The sequence below is a fragment of the Castor canadensis genome, chromosome 1 (assembly GCF_047511655.1).
Source record: "Castor canadensis chromosome 1, mCasCan1.hap1v2, whole genome shotgun sequence".
Classification (NCBI taxonomy): Eukaryota; Metazoa; Chordata; class Mammalia; order Rodentia; family Castoridae; genus Castor; species Castor canadensis.
Window position 1 is genome coordinate 48576136 of NC_133386.1, and position 17103 is coordinate 48593238.

At 36.8% G+C, this 17103-nt stretch overlaps 1 long non-coding RNA gene and 1 other non-coding gene across 2 annotated transcripts in view; one reads left to right on the top strand and one right to left on the bottom strand.

Moving 5' to 3' along the window:
* LOC141424067 (uncharacterized) overlaps nt 1–17103 on the bottom strand; it is an 83971-nt gene that overhangs the window by 58721 nt on the left and 8147 nt on the right. The gene's annotated exons all lie outside the window — the stretch shown is intronic.
* On the top strand, nt 4336–4496 carry LOC141415772 (U1 spliceosomal RNA). The gene has a single exon (XR_012440727.1). It is a non-coding gene; the product is annotated as a U1 spliceosomal RNA (small nuclear RNA).

The following is a 17103-nucleotide window of genomic DNA, read 5'->3' on the forward strand; positions in this document are numbered from 1 at the left end:
GTTGGAATAGTAGGATATGTGATTCTGTGGCATGATTCTCAAATGTTTAGTTTTGTATATTCCACATTCATACAGTTGTTAATAAGACCATTTTGTGATAGCTAAATTGTTTTATCATTATTAAGATATGAATAATAGTTAGGTCAAATAGTCTTCAGATTCTTGCAGTCTTAAAATAGAGATAAGGTATTGGTAAACATGCTTCTAAATATTATAGTGGCAGTGATAAAAACTTCATTTCACAGGTATACAAGAAATAAGGCATGTCACTAATGTTTAGAGGCAACAAATTGCTTTCCTCAGTATCAAAATGCTTGTCAAAATGGCTCATTTTATATTATCAATATTAATTTTTTTATTTCCTATAGGTGAAACTATACAGAAGGTTATGCCATAATAAATCAAGTAGGTTAAGAAAAATAAATTAACTGTGGGCTGTGAATGGAAAATCTTTTATGTGCTTCTGGTCCACCTACATTTAGATTTTTGATATACATAGATATCAAGTAACTCTAAATGGTTGTCTAATGATAGTAATTACATTTGGGGCCACACTTTATCAAGCTCTACACATAAAGTCTATACATAAGGATTTTACTACTCAACTGACAATGCTATAATGGGTTCTTCTCTTTTAAATAATGGTATTATACTAAATTATATCATCGAATGTGTAGTGCATTTTGAAATTAGGTTAAATAAATCTTGCAATATTAATATTTCACATATAGAGACACAGAGGGGAAAATCACATTTAGTAGTTGTTTTTGCTTTCAAACCATAAAGTTTTCTAGATTAAAAAAGGCACTAATCTGAGAAGTCAATTTCTTTAATCTCTAATATTTCATTCCATGTGTATACTTACATGGGTCCATCTCCTTCTGTAGGATCAAAGTTGATGTCCAGCAGCCTCTCTCCTGTTGCTGCATTAAATTCACACCACATGCCTCCACCAGCTTTTGTGTAATCAAGCCTCCTATTCTTGACACTCAAATAGAAACCATTGAAAATGTAATGGTAACTGTTGTATAGATGAAAAAGGCTTATTTGTCACCATTCATTACGCCAGTTCAGCCATGATAAATTAGCAGAAATGGAGTAGTCTCCATATTTTCAGTGCAACTTCCCTTAAGCCTTGGTCTGAATGCAAAAAGGGGGAGCCCCCTAGGGAAACAACGTGCATAATGTGAGAAGCACTTCACAGTCTGAAGCCAGAATAGCCCAGATCTGACTCATCTGACTCAAGCTTGTTTGGTGTTTGGCTAATGTATAATTTTGTTTTGACATGAATCATTGAAACTTAAACATGTTAAACTAAATATTTGAACTCTACATAAAACCTTTTTTTAAAACCCAAAGTGTATATTTGAAGCCTTTTAAACAGGGTCTTAGCTAAACATAAAATAATTATGTATAATAGTCTTAAAGAGTCTCAACTTTTCTCTTTAGAGCGGTAGACTATTGGGGACATATTGATGTTTGCTTGCAATGAAAGATAAATTATTTCACTATGAATTTGTCTCCTAAGGTGAGGTGACATGAAAGCTCAGCATTTAACAGATAAGCTAAAAATTTGGATCATCAATCACGGAGGATTTAGAACTCACAAACATCAGAGAGAAAATCTCTGCATTATTTGGGTATCCTGCCTCTCTTTTCAGATTATTTAAAATTAAATAGAGAAATAATAAAGTTAAAGGATAGACTAGTAAATTTTATAGAGTTTTTAAAAGATTATTAATCATACTTTTCATATGTTCGTATGTGGTTAACATCTTAAATCAATGAACTAGACAGCAGTGCTATGACACTAAGCCCTAGACTCAGTGTACGTAGATTCACTGGGTAGTAGAAGATAGAAACCAACTCTGAGTGGAGACATTTGGGTCTTGGTAAAGGATAGCAATCCAATCCAGTCCAACTAGTACTTCACTCACAATCTGATCATTTGAAACTTTCAAACTTTATAAAAGACCACACCTTGTTTCCTGCATGTTAGGAAAGCATATTGTGGGTATAGTAAAGACTCTCTGTGCTGAGATCAAAATGGCAATCTTTATAACTGACCCTGACTTGCCTATCCTCCAAATGGACTTCATGGAGTTCTCTCCACTAAGGTCTCTTCACCCAAATTTAGAAACAGCAAAAAACAAACAAACAAACAAAAAAAACCCACAATTTTTTTGTGGTAAACTATAACTAATTATTGGAGAAAGCTCATCTTACCAAATAAAACTAATATGAAATACAAAAGATAGTATGAGACTATTTGTTAGAAAATGGAACCCAGCCTTAAAACAATATTTCATGCTGTAATAAAAAAAAAAACTGAATCTTTATTTAAGTAATGTTATGATATGTAAACTATAAGAATAGTTGAATTTCAAATTTTACAGTAGTAATGAAGGGAAATAGGGGCAGCCTGCAATGGTTACCAAATGTAGTCATGGCTCTCCCAGCCATGGTTACAGGAAATGGCTCTACAAGTAGAATGGTTTGAAAAGCTGAAAACCTTCTCCCCTGACAGCTGCTCAATTCACTCCAACAGAGCTGATTTCAAAAACAAGAAAAAAAGAAAAGAAAAGAAAAGAAGAAGAAAAAGAAAAAAAAAAAGCCCCCTTAGCACTACATTGACCTTTTCTGTGAATAGGTCAGCCAGGTGCAAGCTACCAGATGTGACTTTTCAGGGTCTCTAAGCCTCAGGAGGCCATTTATCTCTTCCATGAGATAGAACTCAATTCTAATGAGGTATGGCAGAGACAGCATCTAATTATTAGGGTATTTGGGCAAATTTTATGTTCTCCAATAAGAAAACACTCTAAGTGTATTGTTTGTTTTCTTTACTTCATGATTATATCATAAAACAGACTACCCAATATTTGGAGAAAAGTTTGGAGATGCTTTATTTCTGGAAATCTAAATTATGCCCTTATAAAATGGCTTTTTCACTCACTTTACTTGTAATAAATACTCTTATGACTCAAAAACATATTGAGTGGCTTATGTAAATACTTCAAAAAAAAAAAACTTGAAAAGACAGCAGACAAAGCTCAATTCCAATGAGATTTTATTTGGAAGACTTAAAAAATTGAAAGAAGGCTCTTAGCACATCTTCTAGTATACTTTCCACAGCCAAGCTCAGGCTCCATCTCATGCCTGTGATTTTTCTAACAAATAACATACTACCCTTCCTTCCTTCTTCACCAAAAGCATCTGTCTTTCCACCTTTCAGCTCTGGAAGGTTCCTAGGTCGTTAAACTCTGCTTATATTTCTAAGGCTTCCTGAAGATAACATGTATTCAGTTTAACATCCCTCTGCCTGCTTTTGATTGTTTGTTTGTTTGCTTATATGATCTAACTCAGTGCTACTTAAAACTGACACTTTTAGAATAATATAGAGAGACCCTTAAAAAATATAGATCCTTGAGCCCTGTTCTGGATTTTTTATTCTGCAATCTAAAGAGATTCAGGAATTCCCAAATGATTAAATAGGCAGCCAAGTTTGGGAAGTATTGGATCAACTTATTAATGACTATTGTGAGCCATGTGAGACCATGGTAAAAGATAAGATACTCTCTTCAGGCAAAAAAATATATATAATCTTTGGTATTGGACAGACTGGAGTTCAAAGCTCTATCACAAGTTCTATAGCCTCTTTAAGCTTCAATTTTTTACCTTAGGAAACAGAACACAATTATACTTGCCCAAGGTTTCATATGAATTGAAGGGGATAGTTTTGATAGCTGTTAATATGAAGCAAGAAAAAGAAAATTGGGAAGATGGAGGTAAAATGAATGACAATGTAGAAATAATGGTTGTAGAATGCAGTCCTGAAATAAATAGTTAACTATACTGATTTTTTGGTGAGAATGTCAAGTCATTATACTTTTCTGAGCTCTGTCAGGGAATTGTCCTGGGCAAGAATTAACATTTAGAAGAGTTCTTTGTCAGAACACAGAGTGTTTCTTCCCTTGGGCAACTTGAGAATTATTCCATTTATTAATCATCCATTCATTCATTCACTTAATATATGTTTGTTGAGTGTTTACTGTCAATAAAATGCTGTTGTAACACAAAAGATACTGCACATAGGTGTAAGAGAGATGTTGTTCCTACTCTGTTGGAATTAATATTTTAACAACAGCAAGGTTCATGATATAAAAATAGGCAAATGAGCAGTAAATGAATGAATAAGAAAAATCATATTATAACAAATATTATGCAAAATATTTAAAGGTAATATGATAAAGAGTGATTAGAGGGCTGGTAGAGTGGCTCAAAGGGTAGAGCGCCTGCGCTGAGTTCAAACTCAGTACCACCACCAAAAAAATAAGACTACTTACCTGACAGGGGAGATACCATGATCATGAAAGTGGTTTTCCCAGGGCGAGGCTTACCCATTGCACTTCAGATGTGCTGTCCCCAGCAATTTCCCCTTAATGCCGAAAACTACTGCATAATTTGTGTAGTGGGGGGATGGCATTTGCCCTCTCCCCTGAAAAAAAAAATTTTAAAGAGTGACTGGGCAGATGTTGTAGACTGAGTGGGAGGGGAGAGCATCTCCTAGGAAGAAGTGTTTAGACTGAAATCTATAGCACAAGAAAGATATAGCTATGACAGGATTGCCCTACTTGCAGAGGGCACAGCTAGGACAAAGGCCCTAAGAGAAAAGCTTGGTATGCTCAAGAAATAGGAAGAAGTCAGAGTGGCTAAGGCACAGTGACTAAAACAAGAGGTAGAATGCAAGATGAAGGGATCTAGAGTGGTCAGAGTATAGAGAGACTGTATGCCAGTCAGGAGTTTGAATTATATCCTTAGCAAGATGAGAAGTCAGTGGGAGTTTTCAATTAGGTAGCTTTATACTAGATGTATGATCAAATCTGGGCTTTCAGTGGAGAATGAGCTTGATGAGGATAGGAGTGGAAGCAGACACACCACTGAGGAAGCTACCACAGTGTCCCAGGTAAGGGTACAGGAGGAGATCTGGAAAAGAGTGTTGCTTATGGAGAGAATCAAGGCATCTTTAGAGTCAACGTCTACTTTTTTTGTGACATAGTTCATTTGGAAGGTGAATGAAGGAGAGGAACCAAGCAGAAACCATGGCCTTGGATCTTGAATAAGTAGATGATGGATTGAATAAGTAGTGCAGGCTAGGAGGGGCCAATTCAAGAGTCTCTTGACATCTCCCAGTGATAATTCAACTGCCATGAAACTTTAACAACAAAACAAGTTAGAGATATAAAGAGACTCATGAAAGTCACCCCCAAACCTAGTAATACAGTAACTGAACTTTTGCTGATGGTTGTTTTTAAAAGCATTTTACACAAAGAACACTTTTAAAAATCACCTTGTAGGTGAGATATGTTAAAAGTATATAATACACAAAACTGTGAAGTAGTTTGTACAGGTGAATTAATAATATAAGTTAGGGCTTGATTAGACTAGTTGCCATGAGGTTGAAGCTGGAAAAACCTTCTTTAATTCCCAGTCAGTAGAAGTTCTTGAGAGTTCTTGGAGTTCCAGGCATTGTTTTAAATGCTTATCTTTTAGTGACACTGTGAGACAAACTGTATGATCACTCTCTATGACAGAGGGAGCTGAAGGGACTTCTCCAGTGTCAGAGTCTGCAAGAGGGAGCAGGATTTGAATTCAGTGGGACTCCAGATCCCAGGCACATAAATCCCATTTGGAAGTGAGGATCCTAGAGCCAGACATTCTTTTTTTTTTTTTTTTTTTTTCCATAGAGCAAGGTTTAATGGCAGGCCCAAACTGCCAGGCTGGCTGGGGAAAAGATGGCGCAGCCCAGAGCCTGGGAGAGCAGTGACTTTTATAGAAGGGGGAGGGTAAGGAAGTTAGTAAAGGTGCTGTAGTCTCTGGTAGGGGTGGGGCTGTCTTACAGCACGGGAATTTGTTTAAGGGCGGGGCTGCCATTTTGGTTGATTCACAAAATGGCGACATTATTGTTCTATCATTCCCCCATATTTTCTTTAATAATGATGAGGGTAGGGGCTGAGGATCAGGAATTGGGGTGAAGCATCAATCTCTTTAACTGCTTCCTGCTGGCAGGGGGCATTGTATGGGGCGGGATCCTCAGGCTCCTGTGGCGTCCTGGATGGGGCCTTCACAGTGGTTTTCAGGGCGGTTTTGGAGAGGTTGGTATCCCTGGAGGTACAACTGGTTAAATTTTTGATTAGCAAGAGCAGACATGCACTGTGATACAAGGGAGGAAGCTTAAGAATAGGAGAGCAAGAACATAGGCATTAGGATGGGCATTGGCCAGGAGAACCACTGTGAAATGTTATTCCCTAGACAATTTTAAGAGTCCTCCAACTACAGAGAGAGAAATGGGTGGCCATACATTATCTAAGACCTAAATAGGAATATTGGGAGGAGCAAAAAAAGGTGTCTGCTCAGGGACTACATACCTAGGAATCTAAATTCTGCAAAATCCTATAACTGCCAGGAAAGCTGTAAGCTGTCTTATGGTATGGGGGTTGGGAAATGGAAGATTAGGTTGATGCATTTAAGACTCAGGGAGTGAGTCTGTCCCTTTAAGGCCACACCTAGGTAGGTGACCTGTGGGAGGCAGGGGCTGTCAGGATTTAAATATAACACTCTTGGATAAAAGAGAGCTTTAGCTCATTATTTTATATAAATTGACACTTTTAACCTTTTAAATGTTTGTACCATATTCAGATAAAGTATAACATAACACTGTTACAAGGTGGTCATTTTAGACACATAAGCAAATATGTAAATGAACTCTGATTCAATAGTACTTAAAGCTTGACAAGATCAGCAGAAAACACAAATAATTTCTTTGATAAAATCTTTCTCTGTAATGGTTTTTTTTGTAGATGTTACTCAGAGCAGAACAATATTAAGATAACCTTGTTATTTTATAGACATAGAGGATTTGATTTTAGTTTGACATGACCCTAAAAATCTTTTAGGCAACTCTTAGATTATATTTAACTTTAACTTTATCACACACTGAAGTTTCTTATTATGAACTTTTAAAACTTACTTAGATCTTTATATAACATATTAAACCCTTTGATGGCTTGTTTTTATCCCTCCTATTTGAAACAATCTTTAGGATAAACCCTTTTTTACAAAATCCTTTCTCATCCAAAAAACCATTCCTTTTCTCTTTAACTTCCCAAAAAATACATTTATTACCTATCTATATCCTTTCCAGTTGTTTACTTTGTAACTTGTATTTTAAAATTAACTTTTATAAGAATTTTAAATTTATTATAGGGGCTGGAGCAACTAATTAGTAGCCCTTATTGTTTTTAGGAATAGACATAAGGCCTCATCCCCTCAGGCTTGAGGGGATATTGTTTTAGGTGTGGAAACTGTGAGGAATTTGAGTTTTATTTGAATAGGGAGGGCCATCCTGGCTCACCCTACACTCATCTCATCAGTCCACACTGTGGGATCTATTTGTTCCTGAAGGAGGGGGAAGCAGAGATAGCTACCTGGGGGGAGGAGAATTTGAGCTCTTAATTGAGATAGTAAATCCTGTCCCAGCAGGGACACTGGAGTTTTAGGTACTATGAGGAAAGAGTGACAGAAGAGCAGATCTCCCCAAGAGCAGGCCAGAGGCCAGGTAAACTAGCGCTCTAGGGGCTGGCCAGATTTGCCCCGAACGATAACATTTGTCATTGGACTGGGGACCAGGAGAAAAAGGTAAAACAGAGAAACGGGCTCCACTGGAGCCAGACATTCTTGTGACACTCCCCACCCCAGGTTTCATGGCTCTCTTCAGAGTTGCTTCTGTGGAAAGAGCTAACAACCCCTATTCCTGGCATTCCCTTGATACAGTTCTGTCTGTATACAACCAAGCATAAACGAGGCCTAAGCCCTGGGTGTGTGAAAGCTATGATATAAAAAAAGATAATTGGATTGTTTATTTTATGAGTATACTGCTTTAACTTGCATAATGCAGTAAAATCCCATTAATCTACACTTCATTGTTCTCATGTAAAGTTAACCAAACAAACCACATGTAATTAAGAAATGTTACTTTTTCTTCAAATAATCCATATTGTCTTATTTGTAAGCAAGACAAATCCAAGTTCATTTGTTTGGTTAAAAAAAAAGTCATTTACTTCTGATTCTAGTAATTAAATTTGTTCTATTAGCAAAGTAGCTTGTCCTTATGATTGTATAAAACTACCAGTCTTTTTTGATATGCAGATTTTATGAACTTAGCTTCTATTACTTGTTAAAGTCACTTAGGCCATTGTTTAAAATAATAACTTTCCTTGAGACTACTAAAATCCATTTCTTCCCACATAGTTTTTCAGGCAGATTTCTTACTATTTCCCCTCTGTTTTTCCAAATGAGTTGAAGTTTTAAAGAGTTCATATTTTGGGGATTGCATATAAAAATAATAATAAACACCATATTTCAAAATCATGTCTTTTTTTAATTTTGTAGAGACTGATTAGAAAAATAAAAATATAAATGATACAAATTAACAGTCCTGACTCATGGAGCAATCCTGCCATAGATAGAAGCACCTGACAAGTACCCATCACCACATAAAACTTTTACGTGGGCATTTCAAACATCACCAAATTTTGGTCACTTATTTTTAAGAGGAAAATTTCCATGTTGAACAATAGGAAATAATGAATAGTTGATTTTGATTGAGGCTTATTTTTCATAGTTTAAAAAATGATCATCGTAGGTCAGAAAACTCACTAAAACTTGACATAGGACAAATAGTGTTAATTTTGGAGAGGAAGGAAGATAATTTGTTTAAAAAGCTGTATTTCTTGAGAACTTTCTGTGAATCAATCCCTCTATTAAGTACTTTACATAATATTCACAATAACCTGTGAGATATAACCTATGACTACACCCAAGCAGAGGAGAAATGGGCACTTCAAGTGGTTAAGTGCCAGCCAGGGTCATGCAGTGAAGGGGGAGACAGTTGGAATCAGCTGAACCTCTTGCTCATGCTCTACAGATGAGCTGTCCTTCCTGAGCAGTGCTGAGTGAACATAATCAGCTGTGACCTCTTTTTCACATCCCAGCAGCAACAGCAGGCTCTAGGTGGTATTTACAGAGACTTGGTAAGGAAGAGCTGTATTGAACAGTTGATGCCCTTCAGTAATAGAGAGTAGCAGACCAAAGGGCTGTAGCCAGAGATGTCAGCTTGGGGCCACAGTCCAAGCAGCCTGTTAACTGACTGGTAGCAAAGGCAACATCTATACCCTTGATACATTTACTCCTTTCCAGACCTAAATTGTCTTCAAGGAAATCTCAAAACAAGGTTTAATATACATTATAGTGTGTTCTTATTTTTAAATTTTAAATCTACCAGAGCTATAGTATATCTTCATGCCCATAATCTCCCTACATATTTCTCTCCTATTCTTTTATGCCTTCTCTCTTCCCACCACCCTCCATTGTTTTTCTTTTTCTCTTCTGCTCTCTTCCTTTTTTGTATTTATGTCTTGTCCCCATGTTTTTAGAGGAGGAAGAAGGAGAGGAAATAGAGTAAAGGAACAGAGGACAAGTGATGATGAAGTATTTATGCTTCACACTTATTTTATATGCAACATGTTTTAATGCCCATATCACTTCTTAGATATTTGCTTACTCCTTTAAAATTTTTATGTCATTAATTTAAATGAAATTCATTGAAACTAAACATTTGTAAGGAAGTGACTTTCTGTTTCTCTCTCCCCTCCCCACACCCATGTGAGTGTGTGTGTGTGTGTGTGTGTGTGTGTGTGTGCACAGTGTATAAGCAGAGAACTTGGATTTTAACTTCTAGGCATATAACTTACTAAATGTGTGACTTTGGACAAGTAACAGCCTCCTGTGTTTTTAGCTTCATCTTTGGTCGTATAGAGAGTGATATCTGTTTTGCCAGGTGGGCAAGGATGCTGTGAAGATTAAATGAAACAGCAAGGAGGAAACACATTTGCAAAGACTGATTATCATGAAGCAATCTGGTAGCACCATATTTCTGTTTCTTTCTCAGTCCTCCATTTCTTGCTACCTTTTTATCTTTCTCATCTCCCACTTTAGCAATGCCTCATTTATTTGATATATCAAAGAATAAGGTGTTCCACTAGAAGTTAATGGATTTTCCACCAAACTAAACCATGCAGATTTAATTTTTAGCTTTCATAATTCTAAATGGAATATGTTCAAAACAAGAATTACTCATCCTGCCTTCTTAAATATGGTTTATTAAACACAGTTATGTTTCCTGATGATTCAGGATTAACACTCCTATAAACCCTCACTCAATGCTGCCATTAGTACTCTCAATTATTTGTACCTAATTCTTTGTTGCACCTTAGCCCACCATCTAACTTATGTTTTAGTCTTTCTCCACAAATAGCTCTATGCTCCTTGATACCATGCACTGTTTACCTGGGTTTTTTTGTTTGTTTTTTTTGGGTTTTTTCGTTTGTTTTTTTCATGTAACTCTATGTCCTGGTGCATAGCCTGGTGTAGAAAAAGTTTGCTATACATGAAGTTATCAAATTCAGTAATAATCTGAGAACTTAGTTGTTTCTAGGAAAAGGGTGCTTATCACAAGTTTGTTGCTTCACACACACATATATATATATAACGTTCTTAACTAGATAAAGAAGGTAACATAGCTATCTCTGCTTTACAAATAAGAAAACTGAGCCTCTGATAATTCAAATAGCTGACGAGGGCCACACAGCTATGAACAGAAGATGTCTAACTTAAACCCAGACTTGTCTTATGCCAAAGTCCATTCTCTTCCAGTCACAACACATACCACATATGCTCAGCTCTGATACTGAATAGGCCACCTGCTTTCTGTCCCTCCCTCAAAGTCACCTGTTACCTCTTTAGCTATCATGTATCATTTGCCTCCACTCACCTGGTATTTTCCTGCTCTATTCTGCAATTGGCTTAGAAAATACTAACCATGCCTGTTAGACTTGTTTAAAAATAAGAATCAACTGTTCTCAATTACAATGCAAGAAAGAATGAAAAATGGGTTCCAAGCTGCACACTGATCCTGGCTGCTCATAGCATCTGTCTGCAATTGTGGAGTGGAGGCTGCTGAGGCAATATCCATGGGTCTGCAAGAACGAGGGCCCACAGAGAGTAGCGGTGTCTGGCAGTCTGGCATGGGTAAAGAAGGGAAAGTGGTGCCACACTTCTGGGGCCTGGGGAGTTTTCAATGAGTAAATTGCATGAAGGTTACTGTGTAGTCTTGGCACAATCTTTCTGGATATTCAGATGTGCTTTTTGCCTATTTCTCTGCTGTCAGTGAGAGTATGTAGAGTTAAGGAGACTGGATGAATGACTTCCATGTAACTTAAATGTTTATAATGAACTTTTCCTTTCTCTTCCTCCTTAATTTATTCTTCTTGGGCCACGTTCTGAGGTGAAGAGCTTAGGTTCGGCAGCATCACCGTTAGTACTCACTGGCCTTTTCTAAATCATCAAAAACACACACGGTCAAAGAGTGAAAATCTCTGGTACAGACTAGACAACTGCAAGTAAGTGAGTGACAAGTGATTACAGAAACATTAAGTAGGGGACTATTTAGTTATGCACGGCACCCTGACATCCACTGGGCTATTGATACTAGTTCTGGACTATCCCTTGCTTCTCTTCATTGTCTATAAGAGCTGGTGACATTTCTTGGCCTGTTTTGGTATTTCTGCTCCATACACAATCTCCTTTGCTTGCTTTCCATTTCTCTCTGTCTTTATTTCTTATCTTGTTCCATCCCTGTCATGTCATCTGAGTTTCTTGTCTTCTACAAGGAAAGACTGACCTTTTATGTGCGTTGCTGTTAAGGCAGAAGATTTCTTCCCTCTTGTTGGAAAATTAATCAATCAGAACTCATCCATTATAACTTTCAAGTCTTTGGTTCCTCTTTACTTTATTCAAGAGGCTCAAAGTTCACCGACTGTTTCTTTTTAGAAAGATAGACATTTTTTTTTCCTTTTTTAACTGATACCATTCTTGCCGCTTGAACACTAGGCTTTGGATACCTGAGGTCATGTTGTATTCTGGAAGTCTGCCTGTTGGAGGTCACTTTTTCATCATCCCACCTGTGACAGTTTATGTGTGAATGTAACTCCTCTCAGGGCCCATCTGGCTTTAGTGACTCCCAAGTGGCCAGCACTAAAAGTTGCCTTTCTTCTCCCATTCTTCATACATGTTCTTAAATCATTGTAAAAAAAGAAAAGAAAGAAAGAAAAATATGTATCTAACCAATTCTTTATGAAAACTGATAGCAAAATATACTGGGGTTTGGTCCTGATATTAACAACTCTTAACACCTAGGTGTTCAACTTACTGCAGTATCATCCTATGACTGCTGATGGTTTAGCATCACCCAGATACCCAGCTTAGCACTTGGTATATTGAAGAACCTGTCCCATCATGGTCCTAAGACAGAATTCAATGACATGCAAATTCAGTTAATAAAATTGTTAAAAATATTAAAAACAAAAGAGAAATGGCTTCTGGGAAGTAAAAATGAGAGATTCTGTAGTTGCTATTTGGTTATTTTATATACTATACGGAGTATTGGCTATGTTTTCTTATTAACGAGAAGCAATAGGAAAGAGAGAGAGAAAGTACATGGGCATGAGGAGGTAGTCATGGCATGAACTTGTGCTTCCCCATGTGGTAGCCACATATGGTTATTAAGCACTTGAAATGTGCTTAGTGTAAATTAGGGAACACCTTCTATAAGTGCAAAGTGCATGTGTGATTTCCAAGACTTAGCATGAAACAAAACTTGTGAATCATATCATATTAATAGTTTTTCATATTGATCACACATTGAAAAGATAATTTTGGCTACATTTCTTTAAGTAAAATACATTAATAAAATTAACTTAAGGCTGGAGTTGCGACTCAACTGGTAGAACGCCTGCCTAGCAAGCTCCAGGCCCTGAGTCCAAACCCCTACACCACAAAAAAACCAATTAAATTAAATCAAAATCACATCTCCTTTAACTTTTAAAATGACTACTAGAAAATCTTACATTATATGTAAGGTTAACATCTGTGGCTCACATAATATCTTTTGGACAGCACAGGTATTGGGTTATATCTACTGGGACAGAGAGACTTAACAAAAAATTCTGAATTAACTCAGGATAATTACTTAAGGTCAATGTTTATTGGTTATTTATTCAATAGATCAAATGTAGACACAGCAAATAGGGCCACTCCATGATCATTGGAGACTCAGGTCATCTCTATCTTTCTGTTCCACCGTCCTAAGCATGTTGCCTCATGATCCAAGATTGTTGCTAAAGTTCTATCAGAATAACCACATTCCAGCCAGCAGAAAGGAGAAAATAGTCTATCAAGAATACATTCCATGTGCCACCTTCTACAACTATCTTCTACCATCTTCCCCGATAGGCAAGATACCACTTTGGTCAAGCTATAACTGACTCCCACTTCCTATAAAATTTTGGAGGGAAACTAACCAGTTTATATTTTCCTATAAATACAAGAGAAACTGAGCAATGCTTGCTTTATTCATTTCAGTCAAATGTACAGCAAGTCAGGAGCTATTTTTAGGATGGCCATTTGTCCCAGTTTCCCTGAAACTCTGGTCTCTGTTTTCCTGGCATAATTATTAATAGCTCCTCCTTTTTCCTCTTTCAAGTGTCCTAATTTGGATGATAAATTATATGGTCATCCTTGTTATGTTACCAAAGGAACAGATGATAAGATGGGCAGTTTATTCTGTCAGAGATCTTTGAGGAATCACATGAGAAATTGTGGACAGGTGAGTGTCTCCTATGCCCCCCCCCATTATGCTAACGTTGTGCCCTTAGTGGTTATTTATGACCTCCAAACTGACAAGTTAAATGACTTCAATAACTGTTATTTACATATTCATTTAAATACTTACGGTGTGACTTCATGTGCCAAGCACTGTGCATTTAGGACACTGAGCATTTGGGTAAAATAAAATCCAATACTATTAATCCCACAGTATTGGGTTCACATCCCATTACAATGGAACAATAGGAGTCTCAATTATCTTGATAGTTGAGATTATGTGTCTATTGTTTCTTCTTCTGAACACCTTAAATCCATTTCTGTCTTTTTTTTGTTGGTTCCAGATAGTTTGTGCCCATTATTTTCCAAAATGTTTGCAGTATATCACTAGTTCATAAGAAAGTTTAATAGTCAAATAATATTTGGAAATCCAGCATTATCAGAGCTCTTTAATGCAAATTAGTATATTACAGCAGCTCTTAGAAATACCACAATGGAAATCTTATTTAACTCTTCCATTCTGAAGTGGTTTGGAGTAAATGGCCATTAATACATATCACAACATCCTTTTGAACTACTCCTTTAATCCAGAAATAGAGAATGTCATGAGATTCTCCAGGCACCACTCCTCTCACTGTATCCTGCCTTATGATGCTCATATATGCTCTTTGTTTTTACCTCTAAGGAGACAGAGGTACTTAAGAACTTTCTGCAGCCTTTACCTCATTCCTCAAACTACTAAAGGGCATCTCTACTTGAGATAAACCTCGTAATTTCAAATCTAACAAACTAAAAATGAATTTGCCTTCTCAACCAAAATCAAAAACAATTCTCCTCTTCTGCTACCTATTTTTAGAATACTGCTACCTGTGGTAGACTTTGGTTTTGTTCCATGGGTGTTTTTTAGTTTGTTTGCTGTTGTTTATTTGTTGTTTTTGTAGTTTTGGTATTGGTGAGAGTAATGGGAGGGGTTTATTGCAGGCTTAGTGGCACTGCAACAGCATCCCTACTTTAAGAAAGACTGTCAAGAGTGGTAGTGCATACCTGTAATTCCAGATACTTAGGAGGCAAAGGCAGGAGGAGCCCCCTTTGAGGCCAGCATAGGCAAACTTAGACACTATCATAAAAAAAAAAAAAAACAAACAAAAGGACTGGGGTGTAACTCAAGTGGTAGAGATCTTATCTGGCATGTACAGGCCCTGGGTTCAATCCCCAGTACCAAAAAAAAAAACCCTTAAAAACCTCCCTTCATGTTCAGTTGATAAATTGTTCATTGCCTATGGACTGGTTAGGCTAGGTGTGAGCATGTGGCTTGAACTCAGCCAATCAGGTTCCAACTGGAGATTTTGAATCTCGAGCTATTAGAGCAGAGAAGTAGAAATAGACATTTGCAGTGTGGAAGGTGACGTGAACAGTGGCCTATGACAAAAGTGGCCTTATCTTCATCCTTCCAGATGATTCAGATGCAGCCTGAAGTCGGAGAATCTCTGAGTCAGTGCTCTTCACAGAAGATTTATTCACTATCTTATCCAACATTAACTCTTCCCTTTCTATATTCCTGTAACCCTTCATAACCAAACCACTAATGGTGAATCCACCCCATGATGCTTTACATTTGTTTTAAGTAGTTACCTTACATCTGCACTGGTTTCTAAGCTTCTGCAAGGCAGAGTGATATAAATCACAGTGACATACATAGAGCAATAGCTCACTTAAGGAATTAGACAAATATTCACTGAGGACAAATTGATTGCTTCACTTTTCCCGTTTCTATTCAGGAACTTCTAAAGCAGTGGTTCTCATACACGATAGATGTCAAACTCACCTAGAGAGCTACGACAAACACATTCTCTGATCATAACTGCAGAGATTCTTATTTAATTAATCCAAGGCATACTAATTTGATCATTGTGATTTTAAAAGTTCCTAAGTGGTTCTGTGTTGTAGGTAAGATTACAAATTATCATTTTAATATTCTAAATGTGGTATCAGGTTCAGCAGAAGCGGCTAATCTGGAGTATCTGAATGTTCATTTTTCATAAGATTTTCAGATGATTCATGTATACTTTAAAGGAGGAGAAGACTTGGAGTTAAAGCAGTGACATCCAAAAGAAACAAAATATGAGCCATAGATGTAATTTAAATGTTTCTCATAGCCATTTTATAAAAGATTTATAAAGGGTGAAAATGATTTAACAATGTATTTTATATAGCACAATGTATCCAAAATATTATTTCAATACTTTAAAGTATCTGAAATATTTCACAATATGTTTGTACTAAGTCTTACAAATTATGTGTATTTTTCCCCTATAGCACATCTCAGTCAGCTTAGACACACTTCTACTGTTTCGCAGCTTTGGCAGTTGATGGATATTAGAGATCTAGAGCTTCCAGCTCCAATATAGCTTTATATACGATATTTCCATGCTGTATTCAAAAAGAACCTGTACATTTCAAAAATCTAGAAAGAAGGATTGCAAATAGTTTTGCCATAAAGAAATGATAAATATTTGAGATAGATATATTTAACTTATTTAAACATTATACAATGTACACAAACCCCAAAACCACAAAAAATATTTTATAAAGGAACTTTGAATCAATAACCAATCCAAACTGTACTTTCTGTCTTCACATTGCTAACCCACTCTTCATGAAAAACTGGAAAGATCTCCCTCTGTTATCTCCTGTTCTAGGTTCCTTTTTTTTTCCCTTTAAACTCAGTCCAATTTTATTACTGTTTGGCAAAAATCTTCCTAATGTAGTCCCAGATTACAATGGTTGACTCCTTCTACATTTTAAAGAGTCAATTCATATTTTCTCACTTATTAGGGAAGATGATTTTAGAAAGCTAAACATGGAATATTATTAAAATTGTAAAACATGCACCCTTCTTTCTTTTTTTTTTCTTTTGCAGTAACTGGGATGACAGGCTTACACCACCATGCCCAGTTTTTTTTTTTTTTCCGTTTGTTTGTTTTTTTTCCATTCAGATGAGAGCTTGCAAACTTTTTTGCCTGAGTTAGCCTAGAACCGCAATCTTCCCAATCTCGGCTTGCCAAGTAGCTAAGATTATAGGCATGAGCCACCAGAGTTTAGCTTCAGTCACTCTTTTTGAGAACTTGTTTGGAGGTTCTAGCAGGGGATACAGCTATTTGTATACCCTTGACCAAAGAACGGTCCTCCTCTGTTGGGGAACGTCATCCTCTTCAACCAAGCACACAGCTTCAGGAAGGATGGAAATGGAGCAATGAGAGCGGAGAGGGTCACCTGACCAGACAGCCAGATCAGCTGAATCAACTCTGGCAATCAACGGGGTGACAA